Source organism: Mirounga leonina, unplaced genomic scaffold (genome assembly GCF_011800145.1).
Source record: "Mirounga leonina isolate KUSES-001 unplaced genomic scaffold, KU_Mleo_1.0 Mir_108, whole genome shotgun sequence".
NCBI lineage: Eukaryota > Metazoa > Chordata > Mammalia > Carnivora > Phocidae > Mirounga > Mirounga leonina.
Window position 1 is genome coordinate 1708435 of NW_023270237.1, and position 19803 is coordinate 1728237.

A 19803-nucleotide genomic window follows, 5' to 3' on the forward strand; every position below is an offset into this window, starting at 1 on the left:
GGATGGGCTTTTGAGAGACATTTCTTGGCTTCAAATCCTGGCCCCATCATCTATTTAGCTGAGTGACCTTTTTAAAATTATCAGCCTAAGATCAAAATTATGCCTTCTTCCTTAATGAAATAAGGTATGTGACTCACATGACACATCATGTTTAATAAACATTAATAATAATTATTATTATTGGCAGTTGAAACAGAGAATAGACAGTGGCTCTACTCTGCATATTGCCCAGGAAAGTGGAGGTGTCTTCCTATCCAGAGTTTTCATCAAACCAAGAGTCGGTATACCATAAGACTGCAGATTTGGGGGAAAAACTGTCGGAATTATATAAAGCATTAGAGGCTATTTGAAACACATTACTCTTTTATAGTAATGTCAATAGGAAGCAAATACCATTGAGATTTTATCCACTTATTTATTTTAGGGTATAAACAAAACTGAACTTCAAGGTATAAACTACAGTTAAGGATGGTATAACTACATTGCTGGTATAAATAGTAATAACAATAATGATGATGTTCAATGATTTTTAATTTCTTCACATGGCTTGTCATATTCTCCCCAATCTAGCCCCATCCTACCTCCCAGCCTTATCTATCTTAAATTCCAGGCTCCAATCACTCCAAACTACTCTGCTTCCTTTGGACACACTGGACTTCCAGAAGTCTGTGCTATTTGCTTGTTCCAGCAAGGCTCCTTTCAATGGAGGAAATCCTCTTCCTTCTTCAAATACCAGCTCAAATGCTACACCTGCTATGTAACTTTTTTTAGTTCTTAACCTTGAATGAACCTTCCCTTTTCTCTGCCATTCAATAGCACACTAATGATGTTCCTGCCATATGACTCCATTTATACTACCTTGTATTGTAGATATTTGTAAACATACCCATTTTTCCCACTAGACTAAACTCTTTGAAGGCAGGGACCATGTGTTCTTTGCTTGAACTCGGTTGTTAAGTTCTAGTTCAATCTCATTATCTACAGGGAATACTTTGGTATCTGCAAAGAACCTCCCAAAGAAAAGGCCAACTAGCTCAAAATATATGCACTCTTGCAATCTTTAACTAAAACTTAAGTCATTAGGTGAAACTTTCTTGAAAAGCTATACTTAACACAAGCAAGACATTGTGGTTTTTTGCACCTTCCCACTGGCTTTCTATACTCAACTGTTGTCTATAAATTAAAGTCAAGAGATATCTCACTTGAGTAAAAGACCACAAAAACTGGGGGTTCAAAAGATTGGGGTGAGGAAATGAAGCTTGAAAATCTGGCCACATCTTTCTAATTGTCCTCCTCTAGCTCCTGTTTCACGACCAGATCCAATCCGAAGCACCATGCTCTGGTCTGTCTTGGTAGTTTCAGACCTCAACCAAGACACACCCTCACCTCAGTCCCTTCAGAGTCACAGCCAGAAGTTGGGAGAGATTCCTAGCGTCCTTCCCCTTATCACCTGTCCTTCCCTAGATTCATCCGATTAATATGAAGGGTCCTTGTTCCCCCACTGGCCTACACACAAAAGGGAAGCAACAGAGAAGGATGTTCTTAATGGAGCTAAAATTATGAATTGTCCCAAATGTTCAGGTTGAACTATTTTATTATGTAATTTCCATTTCCCAGGGCCTTAAAAAAAAAAAAAAAAACATTTCTAGCAATGATATCAGTACTAACCCTGCTAGTGACATGTTATTTAAAAGAAGGTGTGATCATGTAATGAATATCGATACTTTCACTTCGGAATCTTCCCCAGCTTCCTCAGTCTTCTGCCTGAACCAGCCAGAACCATTTCTCAGAGCTAAAACAAACCTGAATCTAAGAAACTGTCAGGACATACCAAATTAACACAATTTGATGGAACAACTAAATAACCTACTGGCGGGGAGGATCCATCTGCAATCTGAACTACTATACAGATAATTCGAGATTAAAAAAAAAAAAAATACACCCAAACTAATTGTGACCCAGGAAATTGATCCCAAAAGTGTTATATTAAATAACTTACTGTATAAGTATATTATTTAGTGTAAATCCCGCCTAAACAGCCCGGATGCATTGACCTGTGCTGAATTAGAACTGGCAACCGAAGAAGCATTGATTTGGTTTTGATGACCAAGTTTTTAAATAGTTGTCAGCTCTTTCCAAAGCCTCTGGCGCTTCTGAAGCCAGAGTAGGTTACCCGGGGCGAGCCACAGATGGAGCGGTAAGCACCAAGTCCTCCCAAGTTCCCGCTCGGTGTCCCGGCGGCCGAGGTGCCCGTACCTCCCGCGGCGGTCGCCCGGATTGACCCGGTGGTGCTGAACCTGGCGCGGCGGCGTGGACTCCGCCAACCCGCGCGCCGCCTTCCTCCCAGCCCCGGAGCACCCGGGGGCGGCGGCGTGCACCAGCGCCCCGGCGGGGTACCTGGAGGCCTCGCTGCCCTCTGAGAAACAGGGGGCCACCTGGTCGCATTCCCCCCAGCCCCCGCTCTGCCACCAGCAGCTGTCTCAGGAGTTCCGGGACAGACCGCGGCCCTGAGCCCGGTCCGTAGGCACCGTCCTTCCTCCAGGACGCTTTTCTGGCGGTCCTTCTATCTCTGTCTCTGTCTTCCACCTCCGTGCAAAATGCGACCCTCAGATTGCTGGGGAAACCTGCCCACCGCGGAGAAGCACCCCATCCGCAGGGGCGGGTATCAAGGGCCGGGCGCAGCGAGGACACTCAGCCCCCGGCACACACCCCAAACCAGAAAGCTGTTCCAAAGTGCTTGCCCGCGGGTGACAGCGTCGCCGCCGCCGCCGCCTGCTGCCCCGAGCCAGAGGAGTTACTTCTCGCCTTGGGAGGCGAGGCGGCGCGGGCGGCCGCCGAGCACCCTCCCGCGAGCTCGGGCCCTTTACCTGGGTAGCGGCCTCGGGGCGCAGAGCCCCGGGCGAGCCGGGCGGGTGGTGCGGCGAGGACCGCGGCCGCCGCTCTCGCCTGCTGCTCCGGGCCGGCCGGGCGGTATTTATCCGGGGGCCCGGGCCCCTGCGGGAGTACTGGGCAATCGGTCCCGCTACGCGCGGCCCCGGGAGCCGCCGCCCTCTGCCCTCGCCGAGCCCTGCGGCGGCGGCGGCGGCCGCGTGCAGGGAGAGAGGAAGCCGGCCCCCTCCTCTGGGCTCCACCTTCTCTTTCTCCGCCTCCTCCTTCCCGGCAAGTTCTTCCCCGCTGTTTGCCCCCTGTCCCTCTCCTTTGCGGGGCACCCTGGCCAGTCTGAACCGGTTGTGACTGCGCGGGTGGCTGGGGGAAGGAGGAGGAGGCGGAGGAGATGGAGGCGGAAAAGCGGGCGGTAGGGGCGCTGCTCCAGCTCTCTCGGCTCCGGCCCGGCTCGGGCCGGCCAGGCGGAGAGAGGGCACCGCCGGGACCGCGGCCCCCGCCCGGCCCGGGGCCACCAAGGCCTCGGGAGAGCCTGGCACCGCCGGCCAGGCGCCCTGTCGGTGCGCACACGCGCGCGTCCCCCGGCGCCTCTGCGCCCCCGCCGCCCTCCGCGTGCCCGCAGCGGCTCGCCAAAGACCCAGTGCTTTCGGGGGAAGCCGGGGTCTAGGGATGAGGGCGAGTGGCCCCGGGTCTCCCAGGCTCCTGGGGCCGCCGGGCGCCCTCCAGGCCGGAGCTGTATACCCAGCTGGCAGTGATCCCAGAGAACCGGGCACCAGAACTTTGTGGGGCCGGTGCTCCTGGGCAGTGAGGAGTGAGGATGCCAAGGGCTGTCCTTTGTGACAGCTCCATGGGAAAGGAGGGCGAACCGCAGTGCACACAGCGTGCTGGGAGAGAGGACCCCCTAAAGTGATATGCATTTTCAGTGTATGCGTATTTCTGGGAAGAGGCACCATACCTTCTACCAGCTTCTCAAAGAGGCCCGGGGCCACCACCCATTACAGGGCTGAGAATTCCCTTTATAGCCTGAAGCCTCTGGTTCTGACCTAGACACAGGCACCACACTTTGCAAAGGTTCGTTTTCTGAAATCCAGATTAAGCTGCCTCACCTTGCTGAGCCTCTGTTTTCTCATCTTGGCTGCATGGTGCAGTCTACCTGAAATGAGAGCTCCAAAAATCCTGAGGACCTTGACCATATATATCAAGTTTTCATACAGATATGAAAACAGTGGTTCATCCCTTTTGCCCCACACCATTCCTTTCCACCCAATTTACTGACTTTCGGGTTATAGGGAAAAGAATGGCCAGTGCTAGTTGATATTTCGTATTTTGTTTTGTCCTGAGAAGGAGAAAGATTGGGGGCGGGGAATGAAGTAACAGTGAGAATGAGAGGGAGGTGGTCCCAGGAATGGTTCTGGAAGGGAACATAGAGAGGTGATGCTGTCAACACCATCAAAAATGTATTTCTGAGAAGGAGAGAGCATAGAATAAGGGCTTATCACTCTGTGCTATTTTTGAGCTGGTTTGTGGTTACTCAATGTGTTCACGTTATAAGAATGCATTGACCTGCCCACTGATAGCGTGTGTACTTTTCTCCATATATTTTGATAAAAGATATTTTAGAAAGTTTTTTCTTTGATTCAAGTACCCTCTAACCACCAAAGCAAGTGTCATCTTGATAGTTAGTTGGTTGAACAAATCCATGTATATAAAATTATATTTTGAGGACAAGGAAACCCTGCTTGAAAAATATTTGTGTTCCCCAATTGGTTTCTAAAGGTGCCTTGTCCCTGTTCTCATCTCCACCAAGTTTTCCCAGGTTTTTTTTAAAGATTTAATTATTTATTTTTACAGAGAGAGCACCAGCAGGAGGGGCAGAGGGAGAGGGAGAGAATTCCAAGCAGACCCTGTGCTGAGCACGGAGCCTGAAGCAGGGCTCGATCCCAGAACCCTGAGATCATGACCAAGAGTCGGTCGCTTAACCACCCAGGTGCCCCTCCCAGATTTCTTTTACAGAGAGTTTATGACCAGCACTCCCATGTCTGCTCAGGCCAGTCTGCACCGATCCACTAAGAACTGAAAATGAGCTCATTCTTACACACGGGAGCATGGTCCCGACGTTAGCGTAAGACTGGATCCCAGGGGTCAAAAACTCAAAGGGCTGGGGGTCCAGACTCATACTGCAATGAATGGAGTGGGCAGAGGCAGCCCGGAGGACTTACGGAGTGTGGAAGGTGGCTCTGGTTGCCGTGGCCGCTGCCTTAGGGAATTGCTGCCGTTGCTAGAATGTGAGAATTGCACCACCCCTGTGAAGGTTCATTGTTCAATCACACCTCAGCAGAGCAATCAGACGTGCAGGAGAACTCAAGAAATCTAGTCCAACCCTGACACTTTACCCATGAGTGGAATTTGACCCAGAGAAGCTAGGGATGTTCTGATCACACACCCTCTCCCACTGCCCCCCACAGTGCAGAGGGGCTGGAGAGCAGGTTGGTGGAGACAGGACCGAAACCACCTCCCTACCATCTGGAATTTTTGTCCCCAATGACTGGAAGATGCAAGATTTGCGAACGAGGTGAGGGTCAGATAAGTTTCAGTATTGCTGGCTTTACAGCTCTGTGCAGCCCTTGCCCTTTGGGCCTCTCTTGGGCCCAAAAGCGTATGTACTTGCAAGACAGAGTGAGAGAAAAAGACAGGTCATCAAATAAGCTGGATTTAATAAAACTCCCTTGGGAAGAATGAACGCTGAATGTGCATTTAAAAAAAATTTGGTATAGAAGTGATGCCCTGGACGAAGAAGTTGGTCCTTTGCCTTGTATTATTTTTATTGTTTGGGGCATTTATTAAGAAGTTTGTGATTTGTGAGATTTGCTAAAGCCCACGCCCCCTTAGACCTTTGCTGATTCAATCTTTTAGAGAAAAGACAGAGAAATTAACCTGAAATTGCTCGGCAGACCTCACGCCAGCCAGGAAACCAGAAACATGGAGGGCAGATGAAGGCAAAAGTTGGCCAGGGGAGGGTGGGACATTTACACAGACGTGAGTCACCCATCCAGTGCCTGCCCAGCTGAGCAGACTTTCCTTCCTGACTTACTACACCAGGACATGTTTCTTTTGTACACGCTGCTCTTCCCCTGTTTATGAATGACGGCATAGCTACATAGACACTACACTTGAAAATAAAAATAAAGAAAATAGAACTTAGAGTTTTTATAGCAGTTGGCTCAGATCTAGAGATCCATTCTATGAATTCCATTTCATTCACTCACACTTTAACAGATAAAAAAAAAAAAAAACTAGAGGTGGATAAGCCATTCTCTCACATACTTAGAGATTTGTTTAGAAGGACAAAGTTTCAAATGTTAAAAATGACCTTAAAAACATACTACATCGTATTTTTACTTGTAATTCTCCAGAATATTATTTCTTCTTTTTCTTGCCTTTACTTTCATCACATTATTGGGCTCAAGCGGTTTTTAATCTTAGGGGAAGGGAAAAGAGGGATAAATGCTATTCTTTGAGTACCTGGTAATTGCCAAGAACTATGCAATCTCATGGGGTTACGTATTGTTATCTTCATTTTACAGAAGAGAAAACTGGAATTCAGAGGTTAAGTTACTTGCTTGGTTGATAAGTAATGGAGTAGGACTCAGGCTCTGGTCTGGCTGGTTGCTAAGCCTGTGCCCTCCCCACTCTACCTTAGGAAAATGATCCAAGGCTGGTAAGAGCTAACACTGAGGACTGCCAGCTCACTAAGCTTACTACAACGCACCATAAACCTAAGAAGTAGGTGCTATTATAATCATCCACTTTGGCTGCTAATGAAAATGAACTAGAGAGAAGTTAAGCAGTTTGCCCCCAGTCCACAGTTAATGACAGGTAGGCTGGAGTTTTAATCTAGGCATCGTGCTCTGAACCACTACTCTACATCCTCATGAAAGTGGAAACCAGAAACACAAAACTACATAGAATGTGCGTCCTTCAGCGTGTGTGTGTGTGTGTGTGCATGTGTGCGTACACATATATACACTTTCCACTTCACATCCTTCTGACTTGCATTGCATGGTTTCAAGACCATAATCAAAATAATTACGTTTTTGTGTGTATCAGTTTCCAAAGCACCCAGCATATATCTACATGTAGGACTCCCAACATCTATAATGTCCTCGTTGTTTGCACAGAGAAACTGTAAAATCCTGAAAGCAGGTACCTGGTCTCCTGGTCATCACTGCTCCCTAGAGCACAGTGACAGGAATAATAGGGTAGCTCTTTGCTTAATGAACTTTGGTTGAATGAATGAATGGCCAAATAGCAATGAATGCATGAAAGCATGCTCAAACTGTTAGTGACTTTTGCTGCAACAGTGGTCTTACTCTGCCACACTCTATTATTTTTTTTAACTGAAGAACAGTTGACATGCAATATTGTATTAGTTTCAGGCTAGTGATTCAGTATTTATACGCATTATGAAAGGGTCACCACAGTAAGTCTAGTTACTGTCTGTCACTATATGAAGATGTTACAATATTGTAACAAATGTGCTGTACATTATATCCCCATGTCTTATTTATTTTATAACTGGAAGATTGCACTTCTGAATCCCCTTCACCTATTTCGTCCACCACCCACCTCCCCTCTGGCAACCATCAGTTTGTTCTTTGTATCTATGAGTCTGTTACTGTTTTGTTTTGTCTGTTTTGTTTTTAGAGTCCACATATAAGCCAAGTCATATGGTATTTGGTTTTTTTCCGTATAACTTCTTTCACTTAGCACAATACCCTCTGGTTTTTTCCATGCGGTCACAAATGGCAAGGTCTCATTCTTTTTTATGGCTTGGTAGTATTCCATTGTGTATATATACCTCATCTTCTTGATCCATTCATCTATCGATGGACACTTAGGTTACCTCTATAGCTTGGCTACTGTAAATAATACTGTGATGAACACAGGGATATGTATATTTTTTTCAAATTAAAGTTTCCATTTTACAGATGGGAAACTAAGGCCCCAGGAGGTTCAGGGAGCTGCCCAAAGTCAGAGGGCAACAAAGCTGCAGAGATGGAAGCAGACGGGCAGGTGAGTGCAGGGGCCACGCTGGTGAGACGAGGCTGGCTGTCCTCTGCTTGTCCCTGTTCACAGTGGTATCTCAGGATTCTGTACAGGGCTTGCGTGAAGGAGGGTCTCCGGAAGTGTATTGAAGGAGGGAAGGAGAAAATTCCCTCGTGTGTCCAGGACCATCTCAGACCATTTCTCACATGTTAATTCACTCATGGAATCGTGTCCGTTACAAATTCAGCTCATATGATCTATGATGTAATCATATTGGATAATAGATCATGGGAGAAGGCTTTAATCCCAAAGGCAGGCTGTCAGGTTCAAATGTACCAATGAATTCAATGTCTTTTTCTGAAAATACAGGTGGAATTGATTAATGTTGTTTTAAAATAAACATAAGACCACTGAACTGGACCTTTCTGTGAAACCGTGCCAATTTTGTTCACGGGCCTCCACCTGAGCGTCTGACTTATGGGCTCTACATAACAAAGTTTCAGACAGCCCCAAACAACATCTCAGCTCCAGATGGGAAGTTTTAGCCTTCTCTTCTCCACCACATGATGTAGGTGCACAGGGTCTATGCAGTCCAAATCGTGGACAATCCAAATAGTTTACCACATGGTTTCAGCAAATAAATATTTGGGTTTTTTGAGGTTGAAAATATGGACGCCCGAGAGCGAGGCAACATGCTGCTCCTTTGGCTTGTTGAGCCTGATTTCGAACATGGTAGCTACCTATGAAACTAGAACTTATAAAGAAAAAAGTACACCCTTGAGGGACGAAAGTGTGCAGTCAAGCGTGTTCTGTAAGAGTATGGACACAGGCGGGAAAAGTGCAGACAGAATCAGCCTGACAGTGCGAGCAGGTTGCTCCCGCCCCCGCGGGTGCGCTCAGTGGAAAGGTGTGCCCGGCCTTCTCGCTCTGACCCACACGCTGTACAGCTTCTTCAACTTTCCACCCAAGTACGTGGCAGTTATTCCAAACCACAGGCAAAACAACCAGCTGTAAAATTGAAATGTGCTTGAAGTCCTCTGCTTTACTTTAAAGGTGGATGTGAATCCTGCTTTCTACTCAATAGCCATAAATGTTTTAATATCATAACAATATTTAATATTTACAATGATCTATTTATTTTAATTTAAATATGTTCCATTAATGGTGTTTGATGTTCATTTTTAAATTTAATAATTAAACATTTAATATTAATAATTAAATATAGTAATAGCTCACATTTTTAAGCAATTTGTATATACAGTGTATTAGTCAAGGTCCTGGCAGGAAACAGAAGACATCCCAGAGAGTCAAGTGAAGGAATCTTAAGGTAAATAATTTTAGCACTGTGGGCACGGTTAAAAGCCTGAGACCAGACAGTGGGATGTGATTGCTGCTGCTGGGCCTTACCTAACAAACGGAAGACCTAGTGTTACCAGTACCTAGGAAAACAGAGCCTGCAAAGGAGGGACCCCCTCCCCCCGCCCCAGAGGGAGCTGGAATTGGGAAGAGACCTAGTTTGAGTGTCAGAGACAAAGTGCCAAAATGAGTGTGGAAAGAATACCCCTGCCTCTCTCTCTGCTCTCACACCTCTTGATGGTGCTTACCATTGGCCAAAGACAAGCAGAAGCTAGGCACTGAGAGGCCCACAAGTGGTCAGCCTCCTGGGCACAGAGCAGGACAAAGAAGGGCAGAAATTGAACTGAGTGGGAGACAGTGGCAAATAGAGATGACCAGAACCACTAGGCTCTGTGCTAAGCACTTAAGAATACTATTTCCCCCATTTTACATATGAAAAGACAGAGATACAGAGTTTAAACCCAGGCTATCTGACTCTGGAATCTGTGCTCTTAACTACTACAATATTTCACTAAGCTGTATTTAAAATAATGTTTTAAAATTACTTACCTAGTTTAAAAAAAAAATTAGCTAGTAAAACAAATGCTATGTATTTGTCACAAGACTTAGTGATCATCACCACCCTTATTCAGATAAATTTGCCTTAATCGCATCAGCAATTTTCTTTATGGTTAGTCTCATGCAATTTATGTTGATTCTATGATCTACAGCTTGCAACCCATTTTCTGAAATCTGTTGTCTATAACACAAATCCTCATGCATGAACTACGAAATATACTGTCAATTCTTATTTATTCTTATTTACTCATTCATCAAATAATTCTTAATCATTCATTTTGTGCCAGGCATTATATGAAAACAAGGGGTCCTACAACCTAAGAGGGAATACTGACAGGTAAATAGTTATGAGAATGTGGTAAGTATCTCGGTCAAGATACTCATGCTGCATTAAGGGAACACAGAAAGAGAAACACAGCTTGGGTTGAGAGGGGGGCAGCCCAAGACAGAGGGAAGAGCATTTGCAAAGTCTTAATGGCATGAAAGCCTCTTATGTTAGGGACTACATTGAGAACTACAATGGATAATCACAAAGGATTGGGATAAACGTGTTTGTGGGAAGTAGAAGGTAAACAGGAATAGAGCTTTTGATTGAAAGCAATGGTTCCCATCTCATGGCAGGATTGCTTAAATGGAGAACCCAAGAGGACATGAGTCCACTTAGAGACCTAGTTGGCAGGGACTCATAGTCTCATCAGCAAATGAACGGGCTCTAACTGTTTTCTCTGTCCTTGCAATATTTTGTTCAAGATTCAGAGTCCCAGAGGAAAGGGTATTACTGACCTGGCTTGGGCAAGATAACCATCTCTCAATTAGGGCAACATGAAGCATGTTGAGAGTACCCATTGGAGAAGAGGTAATTCTCCAAAAGCAAATTGGATTGCTGACTAGCTAAAGCATAATAAATGTCTTCTCCAATGGGTTAGACCATGTGAGTTCTTGTCGCCATATGAGGGCTTTACCCAGGAAGCAAAGAGGAAGCATTGAAGGTTCTAAACAGCAGGGTGACACGGTTGGATTTGTGTTTCAAAATGATCAATCTCTGAAACCACATCAGAGGATAGACTGGGAGGGAGACTATTTAGGAGGCTGATTAAACAGCCAAGGAAAAAACTTATGAAAGCGTAAAACCTATGAAATTATGAACAGATAAGGGGACCAATTTGAGAGATTAAGAAGTACCATATGAGGATTGGTAAAAAAAAAAAAAAAAAAAAAGTTTATGATCGCCACCAGGTTTCCCCTAAGAGCTTTATAGGGAATTGTTGGAAAGTTAGGGAAGTGTGCCTCACATCACAGGACCCTCTACCATAGTCCAAATTTCGAATATTATATTCATTATTCCAATAAAACACACAAGATTTCTAAAAAACTCCAAATCTAAAATATATCTCCGAGATTCATTTTGCAGTTTGAAATGGTACAAAATTCTTTTGTCAGATTCCAGTTTTCTGATTCTTGGTTTGGGTAACATGGTCATAGATGGGTAAACATATGCAACAGGGACAGAAAGCGAGGAGCCTATTCAGAACCAGTACAGTGAGTAATGGTGCCTGCAGAGAAAATGCTCAAGTTTCACTGGAAATAGGCCTGATTTGAGCAAGAAGAATCAGGGTTGATTATTAAGCTAAAGAGACCTGAGAGGAAGGCCCGATCCTTTGGCAGTAATAAGCACACATCGGTCAAACCCCGGGTGTACGGCTGGCCCAGACCGAGGCATCCAGCAGCCCTATTACCCACAAATCCAGCACCCTGTACTTAGAGAAAAACCATTACATCTCTAAACCTAGAGTGCTATGGCCTACAATACAAATACTTGGACTGATCACACAGACTTTGGCACCCACCAAGGAAAAGCTGAATGAACTCTCAACATTATGCACAATGGTAATTATGGGCATTTCCTTCCATTGAACCAGGTCCTCCAAACATCCTCAGAGGCTTGAAGAGGCTCCTTCAGAGTATTATCACATTCCCAGGATACTTTGTGGCTTGACTATTTCTCTTAGCCACCCATGGTCGTAAGTGCTCCTTTTGAGACTGTTAAATCTAAACCAGAGTCTTAGAACTGGGATGGGCCTTGGAGATTCGCAGGTACAACTTCACACTCAACAATCTACTAATTATTCAGATGAAGAAACAGAAGCTCCAAGGGGTTGGATAATAAGAGGCAGAGGGAATAGAGAATAGGAGCAAGCCAAGATTCCCTATTAGGTTTGTAACCTTGATGAGGTTCCTTATCCTTCCTGTGCCTGTTCCTCATCTGCAAAATGAGGAGAATAATCTCATATGGTAGCTGTGAAGATTCAGTGAATGAAACCAAATAAAATGCTTAGAATAAGCCTAACACATAGTAACTGCTATATGAGTTCTTGTTCTCATGTATAGACCAAAGAAACCCAGCTAGGGTTCTAATCCTACCTCCCCTGAACATAGTTAGAAGAGGGACCTTCTATCCACTGACAAATTTACAATGATTACGAATGGTTGTCATGGATAATATCTTTTAAGGATGCTTCATCAAAACCTGCATCTGAGCTCTTGAAATTCATTTAAAAAGAGTTTCTGTAGTGGTAGTCAGTTATGATAACCAGTCCAAGAAATCAACAAAGTCCAGCAACAAAGTCTGAAAATTAGCCTTTTAACCAAGAAGACTCGAGTCGTTCCTCAGGTGTCAACTTGGGTCCATTCTCTGTCAACTATGGTCTTAATGAACTCAAGGGTTGAATTCTGGCTTAGATGTAATTCTTGGAAAGGTTGTTGGTTCAACTTTTCTTTGGCTGGTCAAGATTATTTTCCAACAGATTCTTTAGCCAATAGTGTTGTAATATAGCACCAGATGAATCAAGGAATGAATATTGCTGTGGGGTGGATAAAGAAACACCTACTGGAACTCTCATCATGCTGACAACAATAATCTGCAGTAAATTTGACTCATTATGTGCAGCCCGAATAGTATATGTTACAGGAAGTATGCAGCTAATGAATACCAAAAGCCAAAAATTCAATCTGAAAAGAGTCTGCTTATGGAAAATGCACTATAAGAATAATTTGTGGGGTGCCTGGGTGGCTCAGTCAGTTAAGCATCTGCCTTCAACTCAGGTAGTGATCCCAGGGTCCTGGGATCGAGCCCCGCTTCGGGGTCCCTGCTCAGTGGGGAGTCGGTTTCTCCCTCTCCCTCTGCCCTTCCTCCCTGCCATGCTCAATGTCTCTCTTGCACACTCTCTCTCTCAAATAAATAAATAAAATCTTTTTAAAAAAAAGAATCATTTGTACTACACAGTATTCCTCCAACTACATAACTACTAAAGTGAACCTTCTGAAGTAGAAAGCAGAGAGGAAAATATCCAGCACCTTGAACATGCCTGGCTTAGAGTAGGTATCCAATGCATAGTAATCAAATAAATCTAAACTCCATCAATGAAAAAGTATCTCATGTTAGCTTGGATGTTTTTTATTGGACCTAACATACTTGAAGGAAATGTCAGGTATTTTTAAATTTTTTATGTAATTAACTTTTTGAAATGAAATGGGTAATAAAGAACCCAAAATAATAAGTTGTGTTTGTTAGATAGCATAAATTAGAGATTTAAAGAAAATAATTAAACGTTTTAAAACTCAAATCAAATCTAGAGGAAGGGGTAGATGCTTTCATCTTTAGCCTTTATTTCATGATCTCCCTATTTAATATTTGAAATCCTGAGGATCATCAAGGTGACAAAAACATTCTCTAGGGGCACGTGGATGGCTCAGTCGGTTAAGTGTCTGACTCTTGATTTGGGTTCTGGTCATGATCTCAAAGTTATGGGATGGAGCCCTGCATGGATTCCCTCCTTCTCCCTCTGCTCCTCCCCCCCCCACCCACCGCTCACACTCTCTCCCTCAAATAAAATTTTAAAAAATATGTATATTTTTTAAATGTTCTTTTTCCCCCTGGAAATTAAAAGAAAACCTTTTCAAAAACTATAGATGTGGGGCAGCTTCTTTGTAAAATAGCCTGGCAGTTCCTCAAAGGTTTAAAAGTAAAAAAAAAAAAAAAAAAAGTTTAAAAGTAGAGTTATCATACTACCCAATAATTCCACTAACTGGTAAATATCCAAAATAAATGAAAACATATGCCTTCACAAAAAATGTATACATAAGTGTTCCTATTCATCACTGCCAAAAAGTGGAAACAATCCAAATGTCCATCAACTGATGAGTGGATAACTAAACCCTGATGTATCCATGTAATGGAGTATTATTTGGCCATAAAGAAGCCAAATACAAAATATTATATATTGGATGATTCTATTCATATTAAATGCCCCAAATAGGAGATCTATAGAGACAGAGAGTGGGCCTGGGGCTGCTGGGGGAGGGGTCATCGGGAGCAGATGGGAAAAATTGCTCCTGATGGCTACTAATGGGGTTTCTCTTTAGGGTGGTTAACACATTCTAAAATTAATTGTGCTAATGGTTGCATGACTCAGTAAATATACTAAAAATCACAGAATTGTACACTTATTGATAAATTGTATGGTATATGAATTATAATAATAAAGCTGTTATTTAAAAAACTACAGCAGATACAATTTTTGCTCTGCGTATGGTTTTTAAAAAGCTGTCCTAAAAACACGGCTTTTAAAATTAACGAGTGGGGCGATGAAGTTGCCTCACGTTGCGATGAATTAGGGGCTACATACGGTCAGCCTAGAGTAACCATGGAAAAATCACAATCCCCAGAGAGTGCCCATTGTCTGTAGTATGTGTCAGTACAAAGGACAGAGAACATGAGATATGCTCACATTCTTCCTACAGTTTGCCATGAGAAAGTTTCAGTAACTACCCAGGTTGTGCAACAAATATTAAAGAAGTTATATAGAAGCTGATTTTCATCAGTGCTGAAACACTAACTCCCTATTTGTTCACTAAGCTGTAGTCACACTGGCCTTCCTAATGTTTTGCTGAGCTCGGCCTACCTCAGGGCCTTTGTACCTACTGTTCTCCGTACCTTAAGTCTTTACCCTGAGGTCTCCATTTTGCTGGCTGCTCATCAATCGAGGCTCTACTCCAAGGTTGCTTTCTCAGGAAACATTTCTTAGATCCCCCTAGCTAAAATAGTCTTACCCCACATAAACTCTCTCTCTCGTTGCTTTGTTTTACTTTCTTCACAACATTTAGAACTATCTGAATTTCTCATGAGGGTATCAGTTTGTTGTCTGTCTCCCCTACCAGAAGGCAAGCTCTCTGAGGACAGGGCCCACAATCTTTCCCTCTGCATACAGCACTACCAGACAGGCAATGAGTGCTTGCTAAATATTTATTGAGCAAACGATCTCCACAGTGCAAGTCATAATCAACTTCGTAAACAACACACAAAGGTCAGTCTCTGTACCTTGAGATCACACCAGTCCAGGGACACTGACCATCCAGAAAACAGTCTGTAGCCAGCTCCTGGCTGAAAGGGCAGATGGTTCAGGCTGGAAACCCAGTTGGCCCTCAAGGACTTCCCGTGCTCTCTCACTAATCTTCTCTCACCATCATTCTGAGTCAGAAGGCAGAGTACACTCAAGGGGCCTTTCCTGTAGGTTTATAAATAAGTCTGGGCTCATGGCTGATCCCAGACTAGCCTACATGGCAACTTGCCCTCCTCTCGCTCAGTTAGTAGGACGGCTCCCTGCAAGGTTAGCAAATAACCGTGGTGCAGAGAGCAACCCAGAACAAAAACCTGTTCTACATGCTCACACAAACACCACATAAACTCTCTCTCTCGTTGCTTTGTTTTACTTTCTTCAAACCTCGATCCCAGTCTTTACAGAAGCAGTTCAGCCCAGTCCTACCCCAGAGTTAGCAACTGTCCATTTTTTTAAAAGATTTTATTTATTTATTTGACAGAGAGAGACACAGCGAGAGAGGGAACACAAGCAGGGGGAGTGGGAGAGGGAGAAGCAGGCTTCCCGCGGAGCAGGGAGCTCGATGTGGGACTCGATCCCAGGACCCTGGGACCATGACCTGAGCTGAAGGCAGAAACTTAACGACTGAGCCACCTAGGCGTCCCATGTCCATTCTAATTCAGAACGACTGCCTGGTTTATTTTTTTTGTAAGTCATTTCATTCAAGTAAACACTGAAGTAATGCATCAACCATAGAATGCTTGTCACTTGAAAGATGTTATTACTAAGCCCACGCCATTGGCATGTTTACCAAGATGTCACTTGTGAGTTCTTTGGGAACAAATTGCTCAAAATGGTATTTGAGATTTTTTTAATTATTAAAAAATTGACATGAAATGATTTTATGGACACGACTTATATTTCTTTGTATATTGAATGCAACACAATAATCCAAGACTTCTTTTTATAAAGACTGACTTGGTATTTGATAACATGAAACAACAGGGCTCAATGACTGGAGACTATATATGCCATTTTATTACAGACAGAAGTCTTAGAAAAGATAGGTGCCTCTAAGGTGGACAGTCAACACATTGCAAGGTTTCACAACACAATAGGTTATATGCCACAGCCTGCATTTTACTCGTTGCATCCCTCGGCGTAGGATTAGGCTGCTTCAGTTAGTGCAAACTCCTTGCCCTTGGGAGTGAAGAGCCAGTGAGGTAATTAACCTCTCTGGCTTGACATGAGGATAACTGAACAGTCAGGAACAGGGTTCTAAAGGCAGATCATTTGGAGTCAAGGGTCTTGGTTCTCTCACTTTCAGCTGTCAGGATATCCTGCATGAACTTGGGCATTGTACTTAATTCCTTCAGAGCCTGCATCTCTTCATCTGCAAAGTGGAAACATCTCCTAGATCTGTTAGTACAGATTAAATTGCATAATGTATGCAAAACATTTAGCACAGCCCATTCCAGCTTCAGCTGTTGCCATTTATGAATTAGGAGGATTCTAGCAGGCAACTTCTGACCTCTCTTCTGAAAGTCTTCAAGGACTGCAGAACTGGGAAGGATGCAAGGCCACTTGAGTTGATACCGAGATTATGAAATTAACAGCATGTAGACACATGAGCTCAGGCATGGCCAGACAATTCATATGTATTAGTGGCATGCTGAAAAAAACACCATCCAGTTCAGCTGGAGGGTTGACTATAACAGTGCTTGTGGACATTAAGTTCTATGAAACTGCACAGAAAACACGTGTTACCTAGTCCAGGCTGCAGACATGCATCCACACAGTGGATATTATTACCATTTATGAGAACAATCCTTTTCCAGTTCTCCTAAAGGAGGTCACGGGTCCCTTACCTCCCAGAGTTACTCCTGTCTTCTTGATGTTTAGGACAGCTTAGATTTATATAACTGTTTTCTGTTATGCATTTCTATGTGTTTTGGTTCAGTTCGTTTAAAATTCACAATATTTCTATGCAATATGCAAAGGAGGTAATGCTAATGCCATTTTTGGTTTTTATTCATTCTGTTCTATTTTAATGCAGGAGGAGTGTGAGACCCAGAGAGGTTAAGCAACTTGCCCAGAGGTCACGTATCTGTCCACTAGCCAGACAGTAGGAACACTTAGTTCAGTGAGCTTCCTTCCACATAAATGTTTCTCAAACTGTAGCATGCATATGAATCACGGGATCTGATTACAGTGCAGCTTCTGAGTTCAGTAGGCCTGCGGGGGAAGTTAAGGTTCTGCATGTCCAACAGGATCCCAGGACTTGCTGCTCCTGGCAGCCTCCAGAACATCCTCCACAACACCACACCCTCCATAACACGCCAGGCATGTCCTGTCTGCTACTTTACCCAATAGCAATTGTACCCTTTGGGTCATTCATTTTCCCCCACTGGACTGTGAGCTCCACGGCAGCAGGAAAACTATGCTTTCTTCACTACTTTGACCTGGTTGTTCAGCACCATGCCTGGCAAAAAGGAACTAAAGGCATATTTTTGAACAGTGAAAAAAAAGCAATATATTTCTAATTATAAAGCCAAGACTCTGATTACTTATTGCAAAAAGATATTTTTCAATGTTCCTGTGTTGTCGCAAGTCATATTGTATTTAGTTGTAATTGCCAGGTCCCAAAATAACATCACCAAAAGACCCCTCCTGTGTCAAAGGGTTTAGATCTACACCTCGCCCAGAACTATGCCCGGGCCCAGTGGCAAACAGTCACACTCGCAGGCCAAGGGCATGGGTTATGCGAGGTCATTCTAAGGGTGAGGGGGAAGTGTAGGACAGGTAGGTGACTGAGACCCTCTAACACTCAGCGTGAAGGAAGTCAAGTCTCTTGTGCTCCCACCTAAGGATGCTGATAACACCAATCTATCGCGGCTTCAGTTTTTCCATAAGCCAAGAACTGTGCTACACGCTTTGCATGGTCATCTCATTTCATCCTCTCTACAAACCTATGATACAAGCACTTGTTTTTACAGGTAAGGGAGGGGAGACACAGGGCTCTTAAACTGTAAGAGGCAAAGCCCAGATTTGGATGCAGGTAGTCTGGCTTCAGAGTCAATGCTTCTAACCACATTGTCTACTGCCTGGAAGCAGACAGGGGGAAAGAAAAACAATTTCCAGAAGATGGAGTGACTTTACTCTCCTGTCAGTAACTGATAATAGGTCCCAACAAATCCCAAATAGAGGGAAGTGGGGAGAAACCCATTACATCAACAGGACGTGACCCTTGTATCCAAAGGGAAGGGGGTGAATGTATAGTGTAGAAGTAGGATTTTCTGTTACAGCAAATGTTTAAATGGTTTAACTCTGTTTGGCTTATGGTTAAATACACAACACCACTGAAAGGTTAAGTAAGAGTCAGTTAAGTAATAAGTCTCAAAGGTCCCAGATTCCTTTCACACTTCATTAGGCCTCTTATGAAATCTTGCATTAATGATTGGGCCAAATCTGAGAAAATGGTCATCACATGGAAGAAATCAGAATTTTGTGAAGCATGTGTGTCCAACGTAAAAAGCCAGAAAGTCTAAAGGACAGAGTGACCTTTGCTTTTCAGACACTTAAAAAGCCGAAGTTCAACAGTTATATTTTAACACTGTCAGAAAATGAGGAAATGAAGAAAACAAGTAAAGAGAAGGCACTGTCAAGCAGGGTAAATGATCTCTCTTTTTCATAAAAGATTTTTAAATGTGGAATAAGAAAATAAATAGGGGCAATGCAAAAATACAGCCCTAGGACCTTGAATAAAACATTATTGTGAAAAAAAGCTAAGCTCTGCAGATTGGTTCTTAATCACACTCGTCTTATTATTATTTATATTTGGTGGCAACATAATGTGGATTGCCACTGCCCAAGACCTGGTTCTGCCGCTTCCTCGTTTTGGTCTCAAGCTAGCATAATCCTCCCAACATCCCATTTTTCCTTCTGTAAAATGAGGGCAACAAACCTGCCTCTTAGAATTATTGTGAGCCTTACATTAAATGACATAGTGGGAGCATTTAGACCCAAATAGAAAATTGACACACACTGCACCTGTTTTCTCTCCTCTCATGTAAGTTCTATTCTCTATACTCTCTTTACAGTATTTCTATTCCTAACTCTTAAGTTTTTGTTGGTAGAAACATAAAATTGTCCAGGGTTCAAAAAAACATACCTACCTCCACACAGATGAGATAAGTGTACAAGAAAATGAGTATAAACTACTGGCATATCGTATGGAAAGATTATCATATGTTAAGCTGGGTGTGTTAAAAATAGAACCAGATAAAATTTCAGGTAGGTATGCATCCTGAAAAAAAATCACCCATAATTACACTTACAAATTTTAGTCAATCTACCAAATTACAATCGTGTTAAAAAGTCAAGAAGTTTTATGAATCAGTAGTGTAGATTTCTGGAGAAAAAAACACATTAATTTTTATGATGTTTTATAAACCTTAAGATACTAAACAATACATGATATTGTTTTGATTGTAATGTCCTTTTGGCTTCTAGAATAACTGGAGATCAAAATAAAATCACTCAACAAATGAAACTACAAATTTTTATTCAGTGCAATTAATGTGAA

At 43.4% G+C, this 19803-nt stretch overlaps 1 protein-coding gene across 1 annotated transcript in view; it reads right to left on the reverse strand.

Moving 5' to 3' along the window:
- Positions 1–3238, reverse strand: part of LOC118019473 (monocarboxylate transporter 9) — a 51673-nt gene extending 48435 nt beyond the window's left edge. The window contains exon 1 of the mRNA XM_035018683.1: positions 2868–3238. The gene's annotated coding sequence lies outside the window, so the exon portion shown is untranslated. The remainder of the gene's footprint in view (positions 1–2867) is intronic.
- Positions 3239–19803: the final 16565 nt, after the last annotated feature.